Source organism: Tympanuchus pallidicinctus, unplaced genomic scaffold (assembly GCF_026119805.1).
Source record: "Tympanuchus pallidicinctus isolate F22 unplaced genomic scaffold, pur_lepc_1.0 scaffold1, whole genome shotgun sequence".
NCBI classification, from domain to species: domain Eukaryota; kingdom Metazoa; phylum Chordata; class Aves; order Galliformes; family Phasianidae; genus Tympanuchus; species Tympanuchus pallidicinctus.
In genome coordinates this window covers 105,591,331-105,603,854 of record NW_026294618.1, presented here as the reverse complement: position 1 = coordinate 105,603,854, position 12,524 = coordinate 105,591,331, and positions in this window count along the sequence as shown.

The following is a 12,524-nucleotide window of genomic DNA, read 5'->3' as shown; positions in this document are numbered from 1 at the left end:
GAGTGGAGAAAGTTAAGTGTTCCCTTGAGGGCATTCGAGTTTACAGAGTTTTACTTCACTTTAATTAGAATCCCAGAACATCATCTGCTGAAGGGCCTTTTCAGTTGTATTTTATGATTCTACATAATAAGTGTGCATATCCCTTTCTTGACCCCACAGAGCTGTATACCACAAAGTGAACTCAACTCAGATGACACTGGCTGGGTAACAAGAGCCCACGTCACACGAGTGTGCAAGTGATGCTGCTGTGCACAGGGATCAAAATGCATAGGGAAGCAAGTTTGACTTTAATTCCCCTGCAATGAAGACCTTTCAGTGCATCTTTAGTGTCCACCTATGTGTGAGTGCTCGGGCTGCCTTAAATGCACCCTGACCCTGCTGCTGGGGAATGCCTGCCTGTTCTGTTGCTGCAAGGAAAGCACAGCTAAATTCTAGCAACGCTGGGGCTGAACACAACAGTGCTGGCTGATATCCAGCTGAGGCTTCTGCTTTGGTTTTCTTTTCTTTTCTTTTTTTCCTTTCTCAGATTGTGCATTGCAACTTAGCACCAAAATTGCTTCTTTTCTCTTTCATTGCTGCTTGTTGCCAACGTGATGCAGAACCCTATCTTGACTGCACCCTTTGGCTTTGGCTCAGGGACTTCATGCAAGCACTTCAGCCTTCAGCATCACCCTTGGGCTCTATCTCCTTCCCATGTGCTGTGGTTTTAGAGAAATATATTTGAGAGCAGAGAGCAAGCAGAGTCAGGCTTTGTATGCAATTGTATTGCTTTCAGAGGGCCAGGAGAGGAAGGGCACACTGACAACTCCTGCTGGCTGTGTGTGCCCATGTCCTGCTGGGTTTTCCCAGTCAGGCTCTGTGCTTCCCACTGTATCATTTTCCTTAGCTCGTTTTGGGAAAGAGGTCAAGGAATTTTGCTGAACTGTTCCCAGAAGGTTTGCCTACGGGGCTGCCAATATGAAGGAAAATCAGCGGCACTGGGAAATCTCAGGCATCCTCAATGTCACGGATTTTAATTTGTGCCAACACTGTGTCTGCAGATGGCAGTAAAGAATGCCTTTCATTCCTGGGAATGTGAGCAGTAATTGCGCTTTGGCCGCAGCACCTGCTTGCTTGCACCAAAATGTCACTGCGGCAGCACGAGCTGCCGGGACACACAGGGAGCAGGGGCCTGTGGGAGAAGGGGAGCTTTGCAGGAGCACAGCAGGTGTTGCCCCTGCTCTGTTCAAGGCTTTATAACCTTGGGGAAGTCCTTTTGGCTCCTTCCATTTCCGGGCTGGTGGCACAGGTGGGGACATGCTGCCCCATACCGCAGCCGGCACCGGCAGATCCCAACCCTGCCTGATGTACATCACCGTAGACGGATGATTTCTGGCTCTGCCTTCTCATGATTTCTCATTTTGCTTCCTCTGTCTCAGTAAGAAAATATCATCCAGCTCATGACATTTCCTTGAAGTTGCTTGTGAGCTGTTCCCGGTGCTCACCAGGGCAGTGCTGCACACAGCCGGCAGGACCTGAGCCAGCTTCTCCACCCAGCGCCGGGGCTGATGAACTCCCCGGAGATGTGTTTGCCATTACCATGGCCTTTAAGGAGTCCTGGAACATGGTCTAATTTCATGTTTTTTTTCCATTTGGTTTGCCAGTTTGAAGCCGTTTTCACACATGGCCAAAAATAACTTCATTTTTCTCACACGAGCTCTGGAAGCAGGGGCTTGTGTTGGTGAAAGGACACCAGGCATCCACGGGAGCAGCTGGGACGCAGCAGGTGCCTCCCGCCCACTATAGACAGTGGGGCAGGGGGCACACGGGGACAACCCTCAGGCAAAGAGGGGATGAATGCCAGCGCTGGATTGCTGTCACAGCTCAGACATCCCAGGGTCAGCCCCATGCTGCCCTCTCATCCACCACATGTCACTGTCCCCGAGCCCCTTCTCACGGGACAGCTTTGAGCCCTGCTGAAAGCAGCACCAAAGGGAGGAGGCGAGATGCCGATGACCTCGCTGCTGATGTCAGAGCAGAGCTCTGCACTTCGTTGCCATGGCAATGGAGCGAGGACCACAACACACATTTTCTGGCACGACGTCAGCCGCTCCCACTGCATCCCAGGGAATGTTCTCACGGGACCGCGGGCTTCGCATGCTGCAGTCTCATCCTTGGGTTCCTCACCTTGCAGGTACCTCCTAGTGAAGCAAAGCCATCTGATCTCTGCTGCTCCTTCCCCCATAGGATGCTGTGCAGGAGTGGAGCTGATGATTAGAGATGCACCGTGGATGTGCCGGGAGATGCCAAGAAATACCGTGGCCCTGTGCCTGTGTGCAGCTTTTCTGTGGCCTTGTTGTGATCTGGGGTCTTGCTTGAATTTTTCTTCTTTTTTTTTTTTTCTTTTGGAAACGGCTTCTCTCAGTGAATATTTTCAGCATCTCACAGTAATTTTCTGAAAATGACACCAAACCACCCGGGAGGTGTTTAACAGAGATGAATCAGCTTAATCAGGATGGGCACATGGGAACTCGGAGCCTCAGTGCAAAGGGCAAGCTTAAGTGAAAAAAAGGCCATAGGGCTGTCACTGGGGGGAGCTGATCCCCAGGCATCCCATAGCTGCAGGCAAAGCCTTTGGGCGCAGGCTCAGCACGTTGTGAGGCAGCTGAGGGCACGCATTTTTCCCTAAATCCTTCTGTGCGTCCCATCCTTAATTCCCCACTCCTTTCCTTCCTGCGAAAACAGGGGGAAGGAATGTTTGGGGTGTGAGGTCAGTGGGAAGGCTGTACTTGCCTCCATCTGGGCTTGGCTGGGGCTGGGGCATGCAGGTGGCCAAAAGGACGGGTGGGGGGATGCGGCTGTGAGCATCTCCTTTGCACCTGAATGACTTCTGGTGTTATTATTTGATCCTGTGCAAACTGAATGATTTAAGGCTGTGGAATTTTGCTCCTCCCAGAGAGAGGAACAAAGTGGCCAGCTCAGCCCCCTGGCTGCTGAGGTCCACAGCTCGCTCCCCACCTCTCTCCTCCTGCTGCTCCTTTTAGGATAACAATGGCAGGATCCAGATGCTTATCTGACGCTCCCACCGCCGCCCTCAGCTGAAGCACAGCGGCTGTGCAGGGGCACCGAGCCCAGTCCCGTTAGGATCAGGCTATCGAGTGAGAATTCACTGGGATTAGGCTTTATTGAGCAAAAGGCACCCCAGTGAAATGGCAAAGATTTCGCATGTGCATGGTACTAATGCACAGCAGCCACAGCTCCAGCACACATGGATTTGTCACCCGTTGGTAAATCACTAAAATACAGGCTAAAACTAAGCTGTGCAAAGGACAGAGATAGAAGAAGAAAAATCTGGCTGCTGAGCTGCAGCTCCCGCTTGAGATTTCCTTTCCCTGTACCCATGTCCTGAGGACTGGCATTTCCAGCATCCACATATTGTGATGATGCATTGCAGACAGGTGGTATTTCCCCAAAGATAACCAGAAAACATGTAATTATCAACCTCATATTGAACTGAGAGCCACAACAGCCCTAAGGGCCCTTATCAAATGAACCAAGTGAATTTTTGGAACCAGATTATCAGAGCAGCACAGCCCCAAATTGCTGGATCGGGATAAACTCAGCTCACACAACATGGACAAAGCTCCAGTGTGGCAGAGATGGGCTGTATGGGATATGTGCCCAGTTACATGAATAGATTTATGGGAGATAATGCTGGAAGAATCTCTGGATTTTGAATTTTCTTTGACGTGTCAGTGCTCAGCAGTGAGGTTTTGGAGCAGCAGTGCCACAAGTTTTCCACAACTTCAGGTAGCATGCTAGGTTCTCTACATCAGTATTCTTCCCTCTGAGCCCCGCTGGCTTTCCAAGAGAAGAATTATGTTTGCTTCTTATTTTTATTTAATGTGATATTTTGCTATGTGGGGCCATCAGGGGGCACACAGTGGATACAGCAGCAGGGCTGCCCTGAGTGCTTGATAGCAGTAGAAAACTGCTGATGCTTTCCTGTATTGCAGGGTGCCTCCCTGCAGGAAACAGCGCTTTGTGGTGCGGAGCGCTTTGTCTTCCTGCGTGGCCCCTCTGCTGAGCACTGGGAAAATTGGGGTGTACCCCAAGGCTGGGGAAAGGCATCGTAATGCTGAGGGCCTGCAGGAGCCCCTATTTCCCAAAAAGCACTCCAAGGTCCACCATGCTGCCCCATTATATAAAGATAGGTCAAAGGGTTCAATCTGCAGATGCTGTCGGCTCACAACCGTGGCAGCAGAGATGCGGCTGAGTGCTGATTGCTTTGCCACTCTCTCACTGGTGCCACAGAAGTGAGGCTGAGGAGCTGGGAGGAGAATGGGGCGTTGGGCACTGGAGCATGGTAGCCCCGGGAAGGGGACACTTCTGCCCCTGTGACCTTCAGTTGGGACACATGTCATCATATGAGTCACCGTGTGCAAGGAGGGTGTGTTCAGCTTTTCCTGTGCCACCTCCCTCCGGGGACCACGATGCTCCCCTTCCAAGCACGTTTCTCGGAGACAAAGCCTGAAGAAATGGTGCCAGAGCAATGAAAATGCCCTGCAAACACAAGCACTGCCTGCACACGTGGTCCTTATTGTGCGGCACGCCTTTCCATCAAGCTTAACAATGCTGACCATCATTTCCAGGACAGACTGCCTTCGGTAACGCCTTAATAAACTTTTCCCTTTGTTTGAGATCTTGGTTTCCTTTTTTCTCGGACATTAAGCTGCTTCCTCCCGTTCTCTGGAGTTCTTCAGATCGAGGTGGAGACACACTGCAGATAAAGGCATGCTATTGTTCTGACAGGGAGGTGCTGAGCAAGATCCCCATCCGACCTCATGTGCTCACCTACGGGATATGCACCACCTCTCTGGGCAACCTTAGTTTTACACTTCCCTCAGTATAAAAGACTTCTTCCTTATGTCCAATCTAAATCTCTCCTCTTTGAGTTAGAAACCATTTCTCCTTGTCTTATCACAAGAGACCCTGCTAAAGAATCTTTCCCTTCCTTCTTACAGGCTCTTCAGATATCGAAGACTATTCTCAGGTCTCCCAGAACCTTCCCTTCTCCAGGCTGCACAGCCCAGTTCTCTCAGCCCTGGGCTCATTTTTGCAGCTCTCCTCTGCACACTCTCCAGCAGCTCCATGTCTCTCCTGTACTGAGCACTCCCCATCTGGTCGCAGTGCTCCAGGTGAGGTCTCACAGCACAGAGCAGAGGAGCAGATCCCCTCCCTCTCCCTGCTGGCCACGCTGCTTTGGATGCAGCCCAGGATGTGGTTGGTTCTCCGGGCTGTGAGGGCACACACAGTGCTGGCTCATGTCCAGCTGCCATCCATCAGTACCCCAGGTCCTTTTTGGCAGGGCTGTGCTCCATCCTTACATCCCCAGCTTGTACTGATAGTGGGGGTTGCTGTGACCCAGGAGCGGACCTTGCACTCAGCTTTGTTGAACCTGAAGAGGTTCTCCTGGGCCCACTGCTCAGCCTGTCTGATGGCATCCCATCCCTTGGGCTTGTCAACAGTACCACAGCTTGGTACTACAGACTGCTGAGGGTACACTCAATCCCACTGTTGATGTCATTGATGAAGATGTTGAAGAGCAGTACTGACCCTGAAAGACACCACTCATCACTGATGTCCATTGGCCACCACTCTCACTCATGTTCCATGAATATTTGCACGTCAATGGGCCTGGTCACTGCCAATTTCTGCCAAAATCATCCCTCAAAGCCATAGTGTTTATACTTTTTGTCATTCTTAAAGAAGACATGGTGTGGAGCAAAGCCTTCCCTACTGGTTTGGGGCTGAGACCCATCATCTCCATACGTGAAGAGAAGACATGCTTGGCATCACCTCCTTGGTCAAGGGACTCCTGAATCACAACAAGCTCATGGCTTTTCTTTTTTTTTGGTTAAAGCTCTCTCTTAGTTGTTTATTTTAAGTGCAGTACTGTACATCAGAACCTCAGCATCCAGGCTCCGCTTCCTCCAGCCTGACCCCAAACTCAACTCGGTGCAAACAGACCATTCCAAAGAAGTGGCCACCTAGCACGGATGGTGCTTGTCTTTGCCTTCGCCTTGACTTTCTGTTTATACATGATTATGATATGAGGCTTATACTGAATAACGCTAGCTGAAGATAACCCGCTTGTTTACGTTGGCTTTGATGACACCAGAAATGAAGCTCCAGCAGCACGCAGCAGCTGGCTCCTGACACATCCTCCATATGAAAGCTGTGCAAAGGAGACCATTCTGGCTTCGTAATAAATTCAATCTCCTTTCCCTTTGCAAGCATCAGGGTGAGCTGAGTTGCGTGTAGTCAACTGTTGTTATGCATTAACTGAGTGAGATTCAGCAGATGCAGCCCCTCAGAGGATTTTGGCCTCCTTTTCCTTCCAGTACCTTCCACTCAGACCCTGCCTGTTCCTCAGGACCATCTTGCACATGTGTGAGGCCAGCAGCTGTGGGGCGTGGGATGCTGCTGCACAGCCATGTTGCATTCAATTTAAGCCATTTTGGGCCACCTTTGATTTTTTCCTCATTTCTGTGTTTCCTGCTTGGAGGTCCCAGGCTGCAAACCTTAGGCAGGAAATTTAGGGGAAGATCACAGATACACAAACTCTTGCAGGAGGATGAATGAAAGCAGGCAGAAAATTGTGCATTGGGAATAAACATTCCATAAGAGGAGGAAATTCATGTTTAATACAAACCCCACCACTCCCATGGCTTTGCTCCAGTAAGGAAACCACAGAAATTTGGAGGCACCTTCACTCGTGCACGCATGTGGATGTCCCAGATGTAAGTGAGAGCCTCCCAGAGTCAGTGAGGGGCCCCAAAATCTTCACCTTGGATGCCACTGCCTACGTCCTGACATCCTCGCCTAACAGGGATGAGTTACCCGTGGGAAAAAATCCTTCTGAGCAGTAAACACTAAGAGAAACAAGTCCTTGCCTATCCCCCAAAACACTGCAATTGCCTCACTGTGCCAACACAGCCTTTCTGCAGGCAGCAACTCGAACAACTAAAAAAAATAGGCAGTGTTGCCTCATCTCTGGGATGGAAGGAAAAAAGGAAGTGCTAATGGATGGTGGTTTTCCTCCCAATCCGTTGCACATTCAGCAACTGGAAAGGTTCTCCAAGGCTTCAGGGCTCGGTTGTGCACCTTGAAGGTGAAGAGGAATGAGCAGCTGGAGGAATGGGTGCGAGGCTGTGGAACATGCTGGTCTGGGTGTCTGCTGATGTCCTTGCAGTGACAGAAGTGCTAAAGTCTGCACTGGAGAAGAGGTATTTGAAAGCTCTGAAAGGAGGTTCAGTTTAGCAAGAGAAACCTCAGCTTTGAAGATGTTACTGGGAGTGGTGCTGAAGTTTTCAAATTTCAAGAGGAACAAAAAAGGTGCAAAAGCTTCAGGAAAAAAAAAAAAAGAAAAAAGAAAAAAGAAAAACCACCATCAGTGAAAGCATTTCTCCCCAGTTCCGGGGCAGTTTGAGATGAAAGCTAACACATAGGTATTGAGCATTTTGTAAGTCGAGGTTCACCTGCTGCTATTTTGAAATGCAATGTAAAATTTTGGAAACGCTGCTCCTATCAAGCAGCATTCCTCCGTGGTCACTCCCCAGGCACGAGAGACCGCAGGGTGATGCTTACTATCGACAGGGGAAACTCCCAAGCTATGCCAACAAAAGGAAAAAAAGGCATTAAAGTGTGTTAAAGATATTTTCTCATCTGTTTTTTTTTCCCCCCAACTTCACAGCCAGCTTGGCTGTTTGCTCAGGTCCTTCCTGAACACTCTGCAGACATTGCTTTTGGAGGCTGGGAACTTTTTAACAGCACTTTCTTTTTATTATTGTTATTATTTTAGTGATCCCTATTTTTCCAGCTGTTGTCACCGTCGTTGCATGACGTGACTTATTCTCCATCCCAAGCTCACTGGTGGCTGCCCAATAAGAAAGGATGGTCGAGAATCCACCAGCCTGCATTCAGACCAGGGGGAGAACAACCTTGGGAGCCAGGCATGGGGCAGATCTCCCCTCCTCCTCTACAGGCAATGAAAGGGAGGAAGGGAGGCACGCAGCGCCAGTGCTCAGAAGTGAGGCGGTACTCGGGTGGGAACTCACCACTCATTTCCTTTCATCCAGATAACTATTTGCTTACTCCATCAAAAAAACATCATCAATTGCCTCTCCTCTGCCCTACAGTTACACTGGGATTTTGCAGTGGTTCTCCTAGAAAAGGGTGAAAATGCCAAAGGATGAAACTCTCAGCATGAGCAACTTTGAACGGTGTAACAAGTGGAGAGTGACCCCAAGCCTTCCCACTGCTCCCACCTCTCCAAATAAAGCTTTTTTCACCCCTTTCCATTCCCCCCTCCTCCTTTTTCTTCTCCCTGTGCTGATGGAGAGCCAAGGAAAAGGGGAAGGAAGGGAATGGAGAAGCCATTGGCTTTACACCACAAGCGCTGCTGTGCATCGCACCTTTGTCTTGGTGGTCTTGCTGTGGGTTGCTGAGCACAGCAACTGGACCTTTATGCCCTTCTTTGAACAGCCCCCTTCCTGTTAAACTAATTGGAAAACAAGCAGAAGCCTTCTGAAGGTGAATGTCTGTCCAGTGAGAGCCATTACATCCACCCCCTCTAATGATGTCCATGCTTCCCAGCAGCACTGCAGCCACGAGGCTCACGGGTGGTCTCACTGGATGCTTTCTGAGGCTGCAGCAGATCCAGCCTTCCAAAAACCATCTGCATGAAAACAGGAAAGAAGCATTTCTGCATTTATTGTGGGTGGATTATTCTTATTATTATTTTTAATATGCTTTGTTTTGTTTTTCCCCCAAGTGGAGTTCCAGCTGATAAAGAGTTAATGAAGTTCTTTTTTCAGGACAAATTGCTCAGGATCAGCACTACCCTGCTGGGCAGGGTTTGGCCCATTGCCCACAGCCGTCCCCCAATGTTACCTGAATTTTAGGCTGGGCATGCAGTGCTGATGGAGGGTGGTGAAATGCCCTGGGGTCAGCGAGGTATTGAGCTCTGGCAGATCCTGGAGCTGCCTTGGAGCAGGGAGATGTTTTCTTTCTCCTCCGTTAATCCCAAACACACGGTGGGGAGTGTGCAAGCTCGGAGTGCACATTGCAAACAGATGTAGAGAGCTAACCTCTACTCTGAGCCGATGTCAAAGCGTTCCCCTGACTTCTTGGGTCTTTCTTTAAATGTGCAGCAACGAGACGATGGAAAGGCTGGGGAGGCAAGTGAAAAACTGCTGTCCATGAATACAGAGAAGTGCAGAACGTTGTCGTTAGTTCTTGTGGATATAGGGTCACACAGGAGCATGTCAGAAGGGACAGAGCGGTAAGGAACCCAGCTCCAGGAATGGTTTGCCTCCTGAGCAACCTGAACTGGGGAACAAACCCCATAAAAACATCATTTCAGACCAATTTGCCGTTCCACAATAAAAGCAGATACACAATTTACGCAGGAAACACCCCCAGGGAAACAAATGACTGTAATGAGTGGAAAGGGGAGAGTTTGCAAGTTTGGATCTTCCCTGCACCGTGTCCTCACCGCATGTGTTTTGATTTCCTTCCCACTCTACTCCTTGTTATTCCCAGGGAGACAACAAACAGCTCCTCACTCGGACTGCCGGTGGGAGGAGAGCTTTCTGCTTGGCAGGACTGGAGGTGTCTCGAGCTGTTAGGAAAAACATCATTTCCCCTGGTGTCATTAGTGAGGAGGGCACGGCTGGCCAGCGGAGGGCTCCTTGCTGGGAAACCCAAATTGTGCAGGCACTGCCTGTAGAAAGTAAGGCCAGAAAGGAAAACCCACAAAACTCACAACTTTTGGAAGCAAAAATTAAGATGTGCTTGCAGGAGTAACACAAACACCCTCCACATCGCATAAACTACTTGGGAGCTTTTTTTGTTTGTTTGAAACTCCAAAGGTTTGTTAGCGCTGCCTTGGGATGAAGGAAGACTATTTATGTAGGTATGCACGTGGTATGAGTGTTATCTGGGTATGGGATCCACACTGCTGGGCTGTTTTGCAGAGGTAAAAGCGTTGAAGAGCACTGGTCCACATAGGGGGCTTCACCCATGACCAGCATCCACCAGGACTTAGAGACATTGACCCCCACGCTCTGGCTGTCACTATCCCACTCTTTCTCCACTGGGTAGCGCTGCCTTCAGATCCATCTCTCACCAACTTAGAGATAAGGATGCGGTGTGGGACCATGTCAAAGGCCTTGCACAAATCCAGGTAGATGACTTCAGTTACCCTTTCTTTGTTTACCAAAACAGGAAGAGGACCCTTCTCTTTGGCACAGCAGTCCTCAGTCAGAGAACAGGCTGCAAGACAGCTGCATTTTCCTCACCTCTACAGTCCTCTTGGCCCATGAGCAGCTTCATTCCCAAGCCAGCAGGCTGTGGAAAATCCCATGAGCTTTGCAGGACATGGGAGCCAGTCCCATGCTCTCCATCCACTGAAATGTTGCCAAGCCCTTTTCCTGCCGACACGTGTGTTTAGGTTTGGAGCATCCCCACCCCACCTCAAACGCTCCCTGTCTCAGCACTGGATGGAAAGCACTGCCTGTAGCACAAAAGCAAACGGGGGACAAGGAGAAGCCCAGAGCAAGGTGTGATGCCATGCTCTGTTTCTTGGCTGTGGCAGCAGGAAGGTGGCAGCAGGAAGCACTCCTCTTACAGGGCTACCTTTCATGTGGACTGCTGATAGCAGCGTGTTCACAGCTCTCGCTGTCTGGGGGCATCCTGATCCTGCAGCTGTTGTGTTTGCATCACCAGATATGCACCTACCTATGTGCATCAGGGTCCCTCTGAGGGTGGCCATGGCCCTGGGGCTCTGCAGTCTCACAGTACTGGAGGAAGGGCTTAGGAAAGTAACTCAGTTACCACCAAAGATCATGATATATTTTCCTTAGCTTTCCTGAAAAACTTCTGTATAAACACTTGTTAATAAAAATAGAAAAATGAACAAACATTTTCCTCAAAGAGAAAAAATAATAATATTCATAAATGCATATACAAATAGGCATGCTTGTGCATGTGATATCATAACGTGTGTGCGCTCACGCCTGTTTGCAAAGCCTTGCTGGGCAGTCACTGATCCGTCCTGCTACACTCTGAGTTTTGGAAGTGTTTTTTTTTTGTTGTTATGGCTTTTTCCCCCTTATATTCAAAGTTGCTTGCTTCTCTAGTTCCTTCCAGGCTTTTTAAAATAACTCCAGGCTCTTGGCAGCCTGGCTGATGCATTGCATCGAGTGTGTCGGCTCCTGGTGCTGCTGTCTGGGAGGAGCTGGCAGAGGGAGGGCAGGGAGAGGGGCCCACATCTCTGTGGGTTGGGGTCTGAAATGACCGGATGCCAGCATTTCAGCAGAAAGATGATGTGCAACTGACAGATGGAGATGGATAGACCACCATATAAGCAATCATAGAATGGAATCACAGAATCATACAATGGCCTGGGTTGCAAAGGAGCACAATGCTCCTCCAGTTCCAACCCCCTGCTGTGTGCAGGTCACCAACCAGCAGCCCAGGCTGCCCAGAGCCACATCCAGCCTGGCCTTGAATGCCTGCAGGGATGGGGCATCCACAGCCTCCTTGAGCAGCCTGTGCCAGTGCCTCACCACCCTCTACATGAAAACTTCCTCCTAATATCCAACCTAAACCTCCCCTGTCTCTGTTTAACACCATTCCCCCTTGTCCTATCACTGTCCACCCTTGTAAACAGCTGTTAAACAATCAGAAGACAACTGGTTTTGAGAGCTGTTCCTTCTATGAGAACCTTATAAAAAATCCCTTTTTCACCTGCCTGCCAGGCATGCGAGCCAGCATACCCACTGTTGCCATAAGTGTAATTGAGATGATAGCTAGAATCTAAAGGAAGCAGTATCCTTCTTCCTTTGGTCATTTTTCTTGCACTCCTGCTAATTCCAGCCACCAGGCATCACCCTCAGAAACGTTCAACTGGAAAACATTCCAGTTAGTAAGATTTTCTGACTTTAAAAGCAGATGATGAAGATCTGACGTGGAGGTTCCTGTCCTTACAGCACGCTAATCCAATCAGGTGTTATTGCAAGCCACAGAGGAGGCTGTATTAATGGTATTCTAAACCATCAATGGGAGCCAGCCCAGCTGCACTCACCACGTCTCACCCCAGCCTCTTGCACTGACTTACAGTGTCCATCCCCATGGCATCAGGATGGTGAGGCCCTGCTCTTGCTCTCGTCCTTGGGGTCCCAGAGGAAACCCAGTTCCTCCTATTCTTCTCAGCAGCTATTTGTGCAGGTGTCCCCCCGCCCCCAGGGCCATTGTCCCTTGTCCTAGCCTTGAGCCTTCTGCACAAACACTTGGGGATGATGTCAGGCAGGCCGTATACATTTCCTTCTTTGGCCTCCGAGAAATGTTTTTTAACCAAGTCCTTATTATTTTTATTTGCAGCGTGCCTTTGGGCAGGATTTCTGGTCTCGAGAAGATAATTTGGTTTTGATTAGCAGCCCAGACAGGGGTTTATAGACATGTTCAACTGTGTGGGGTTG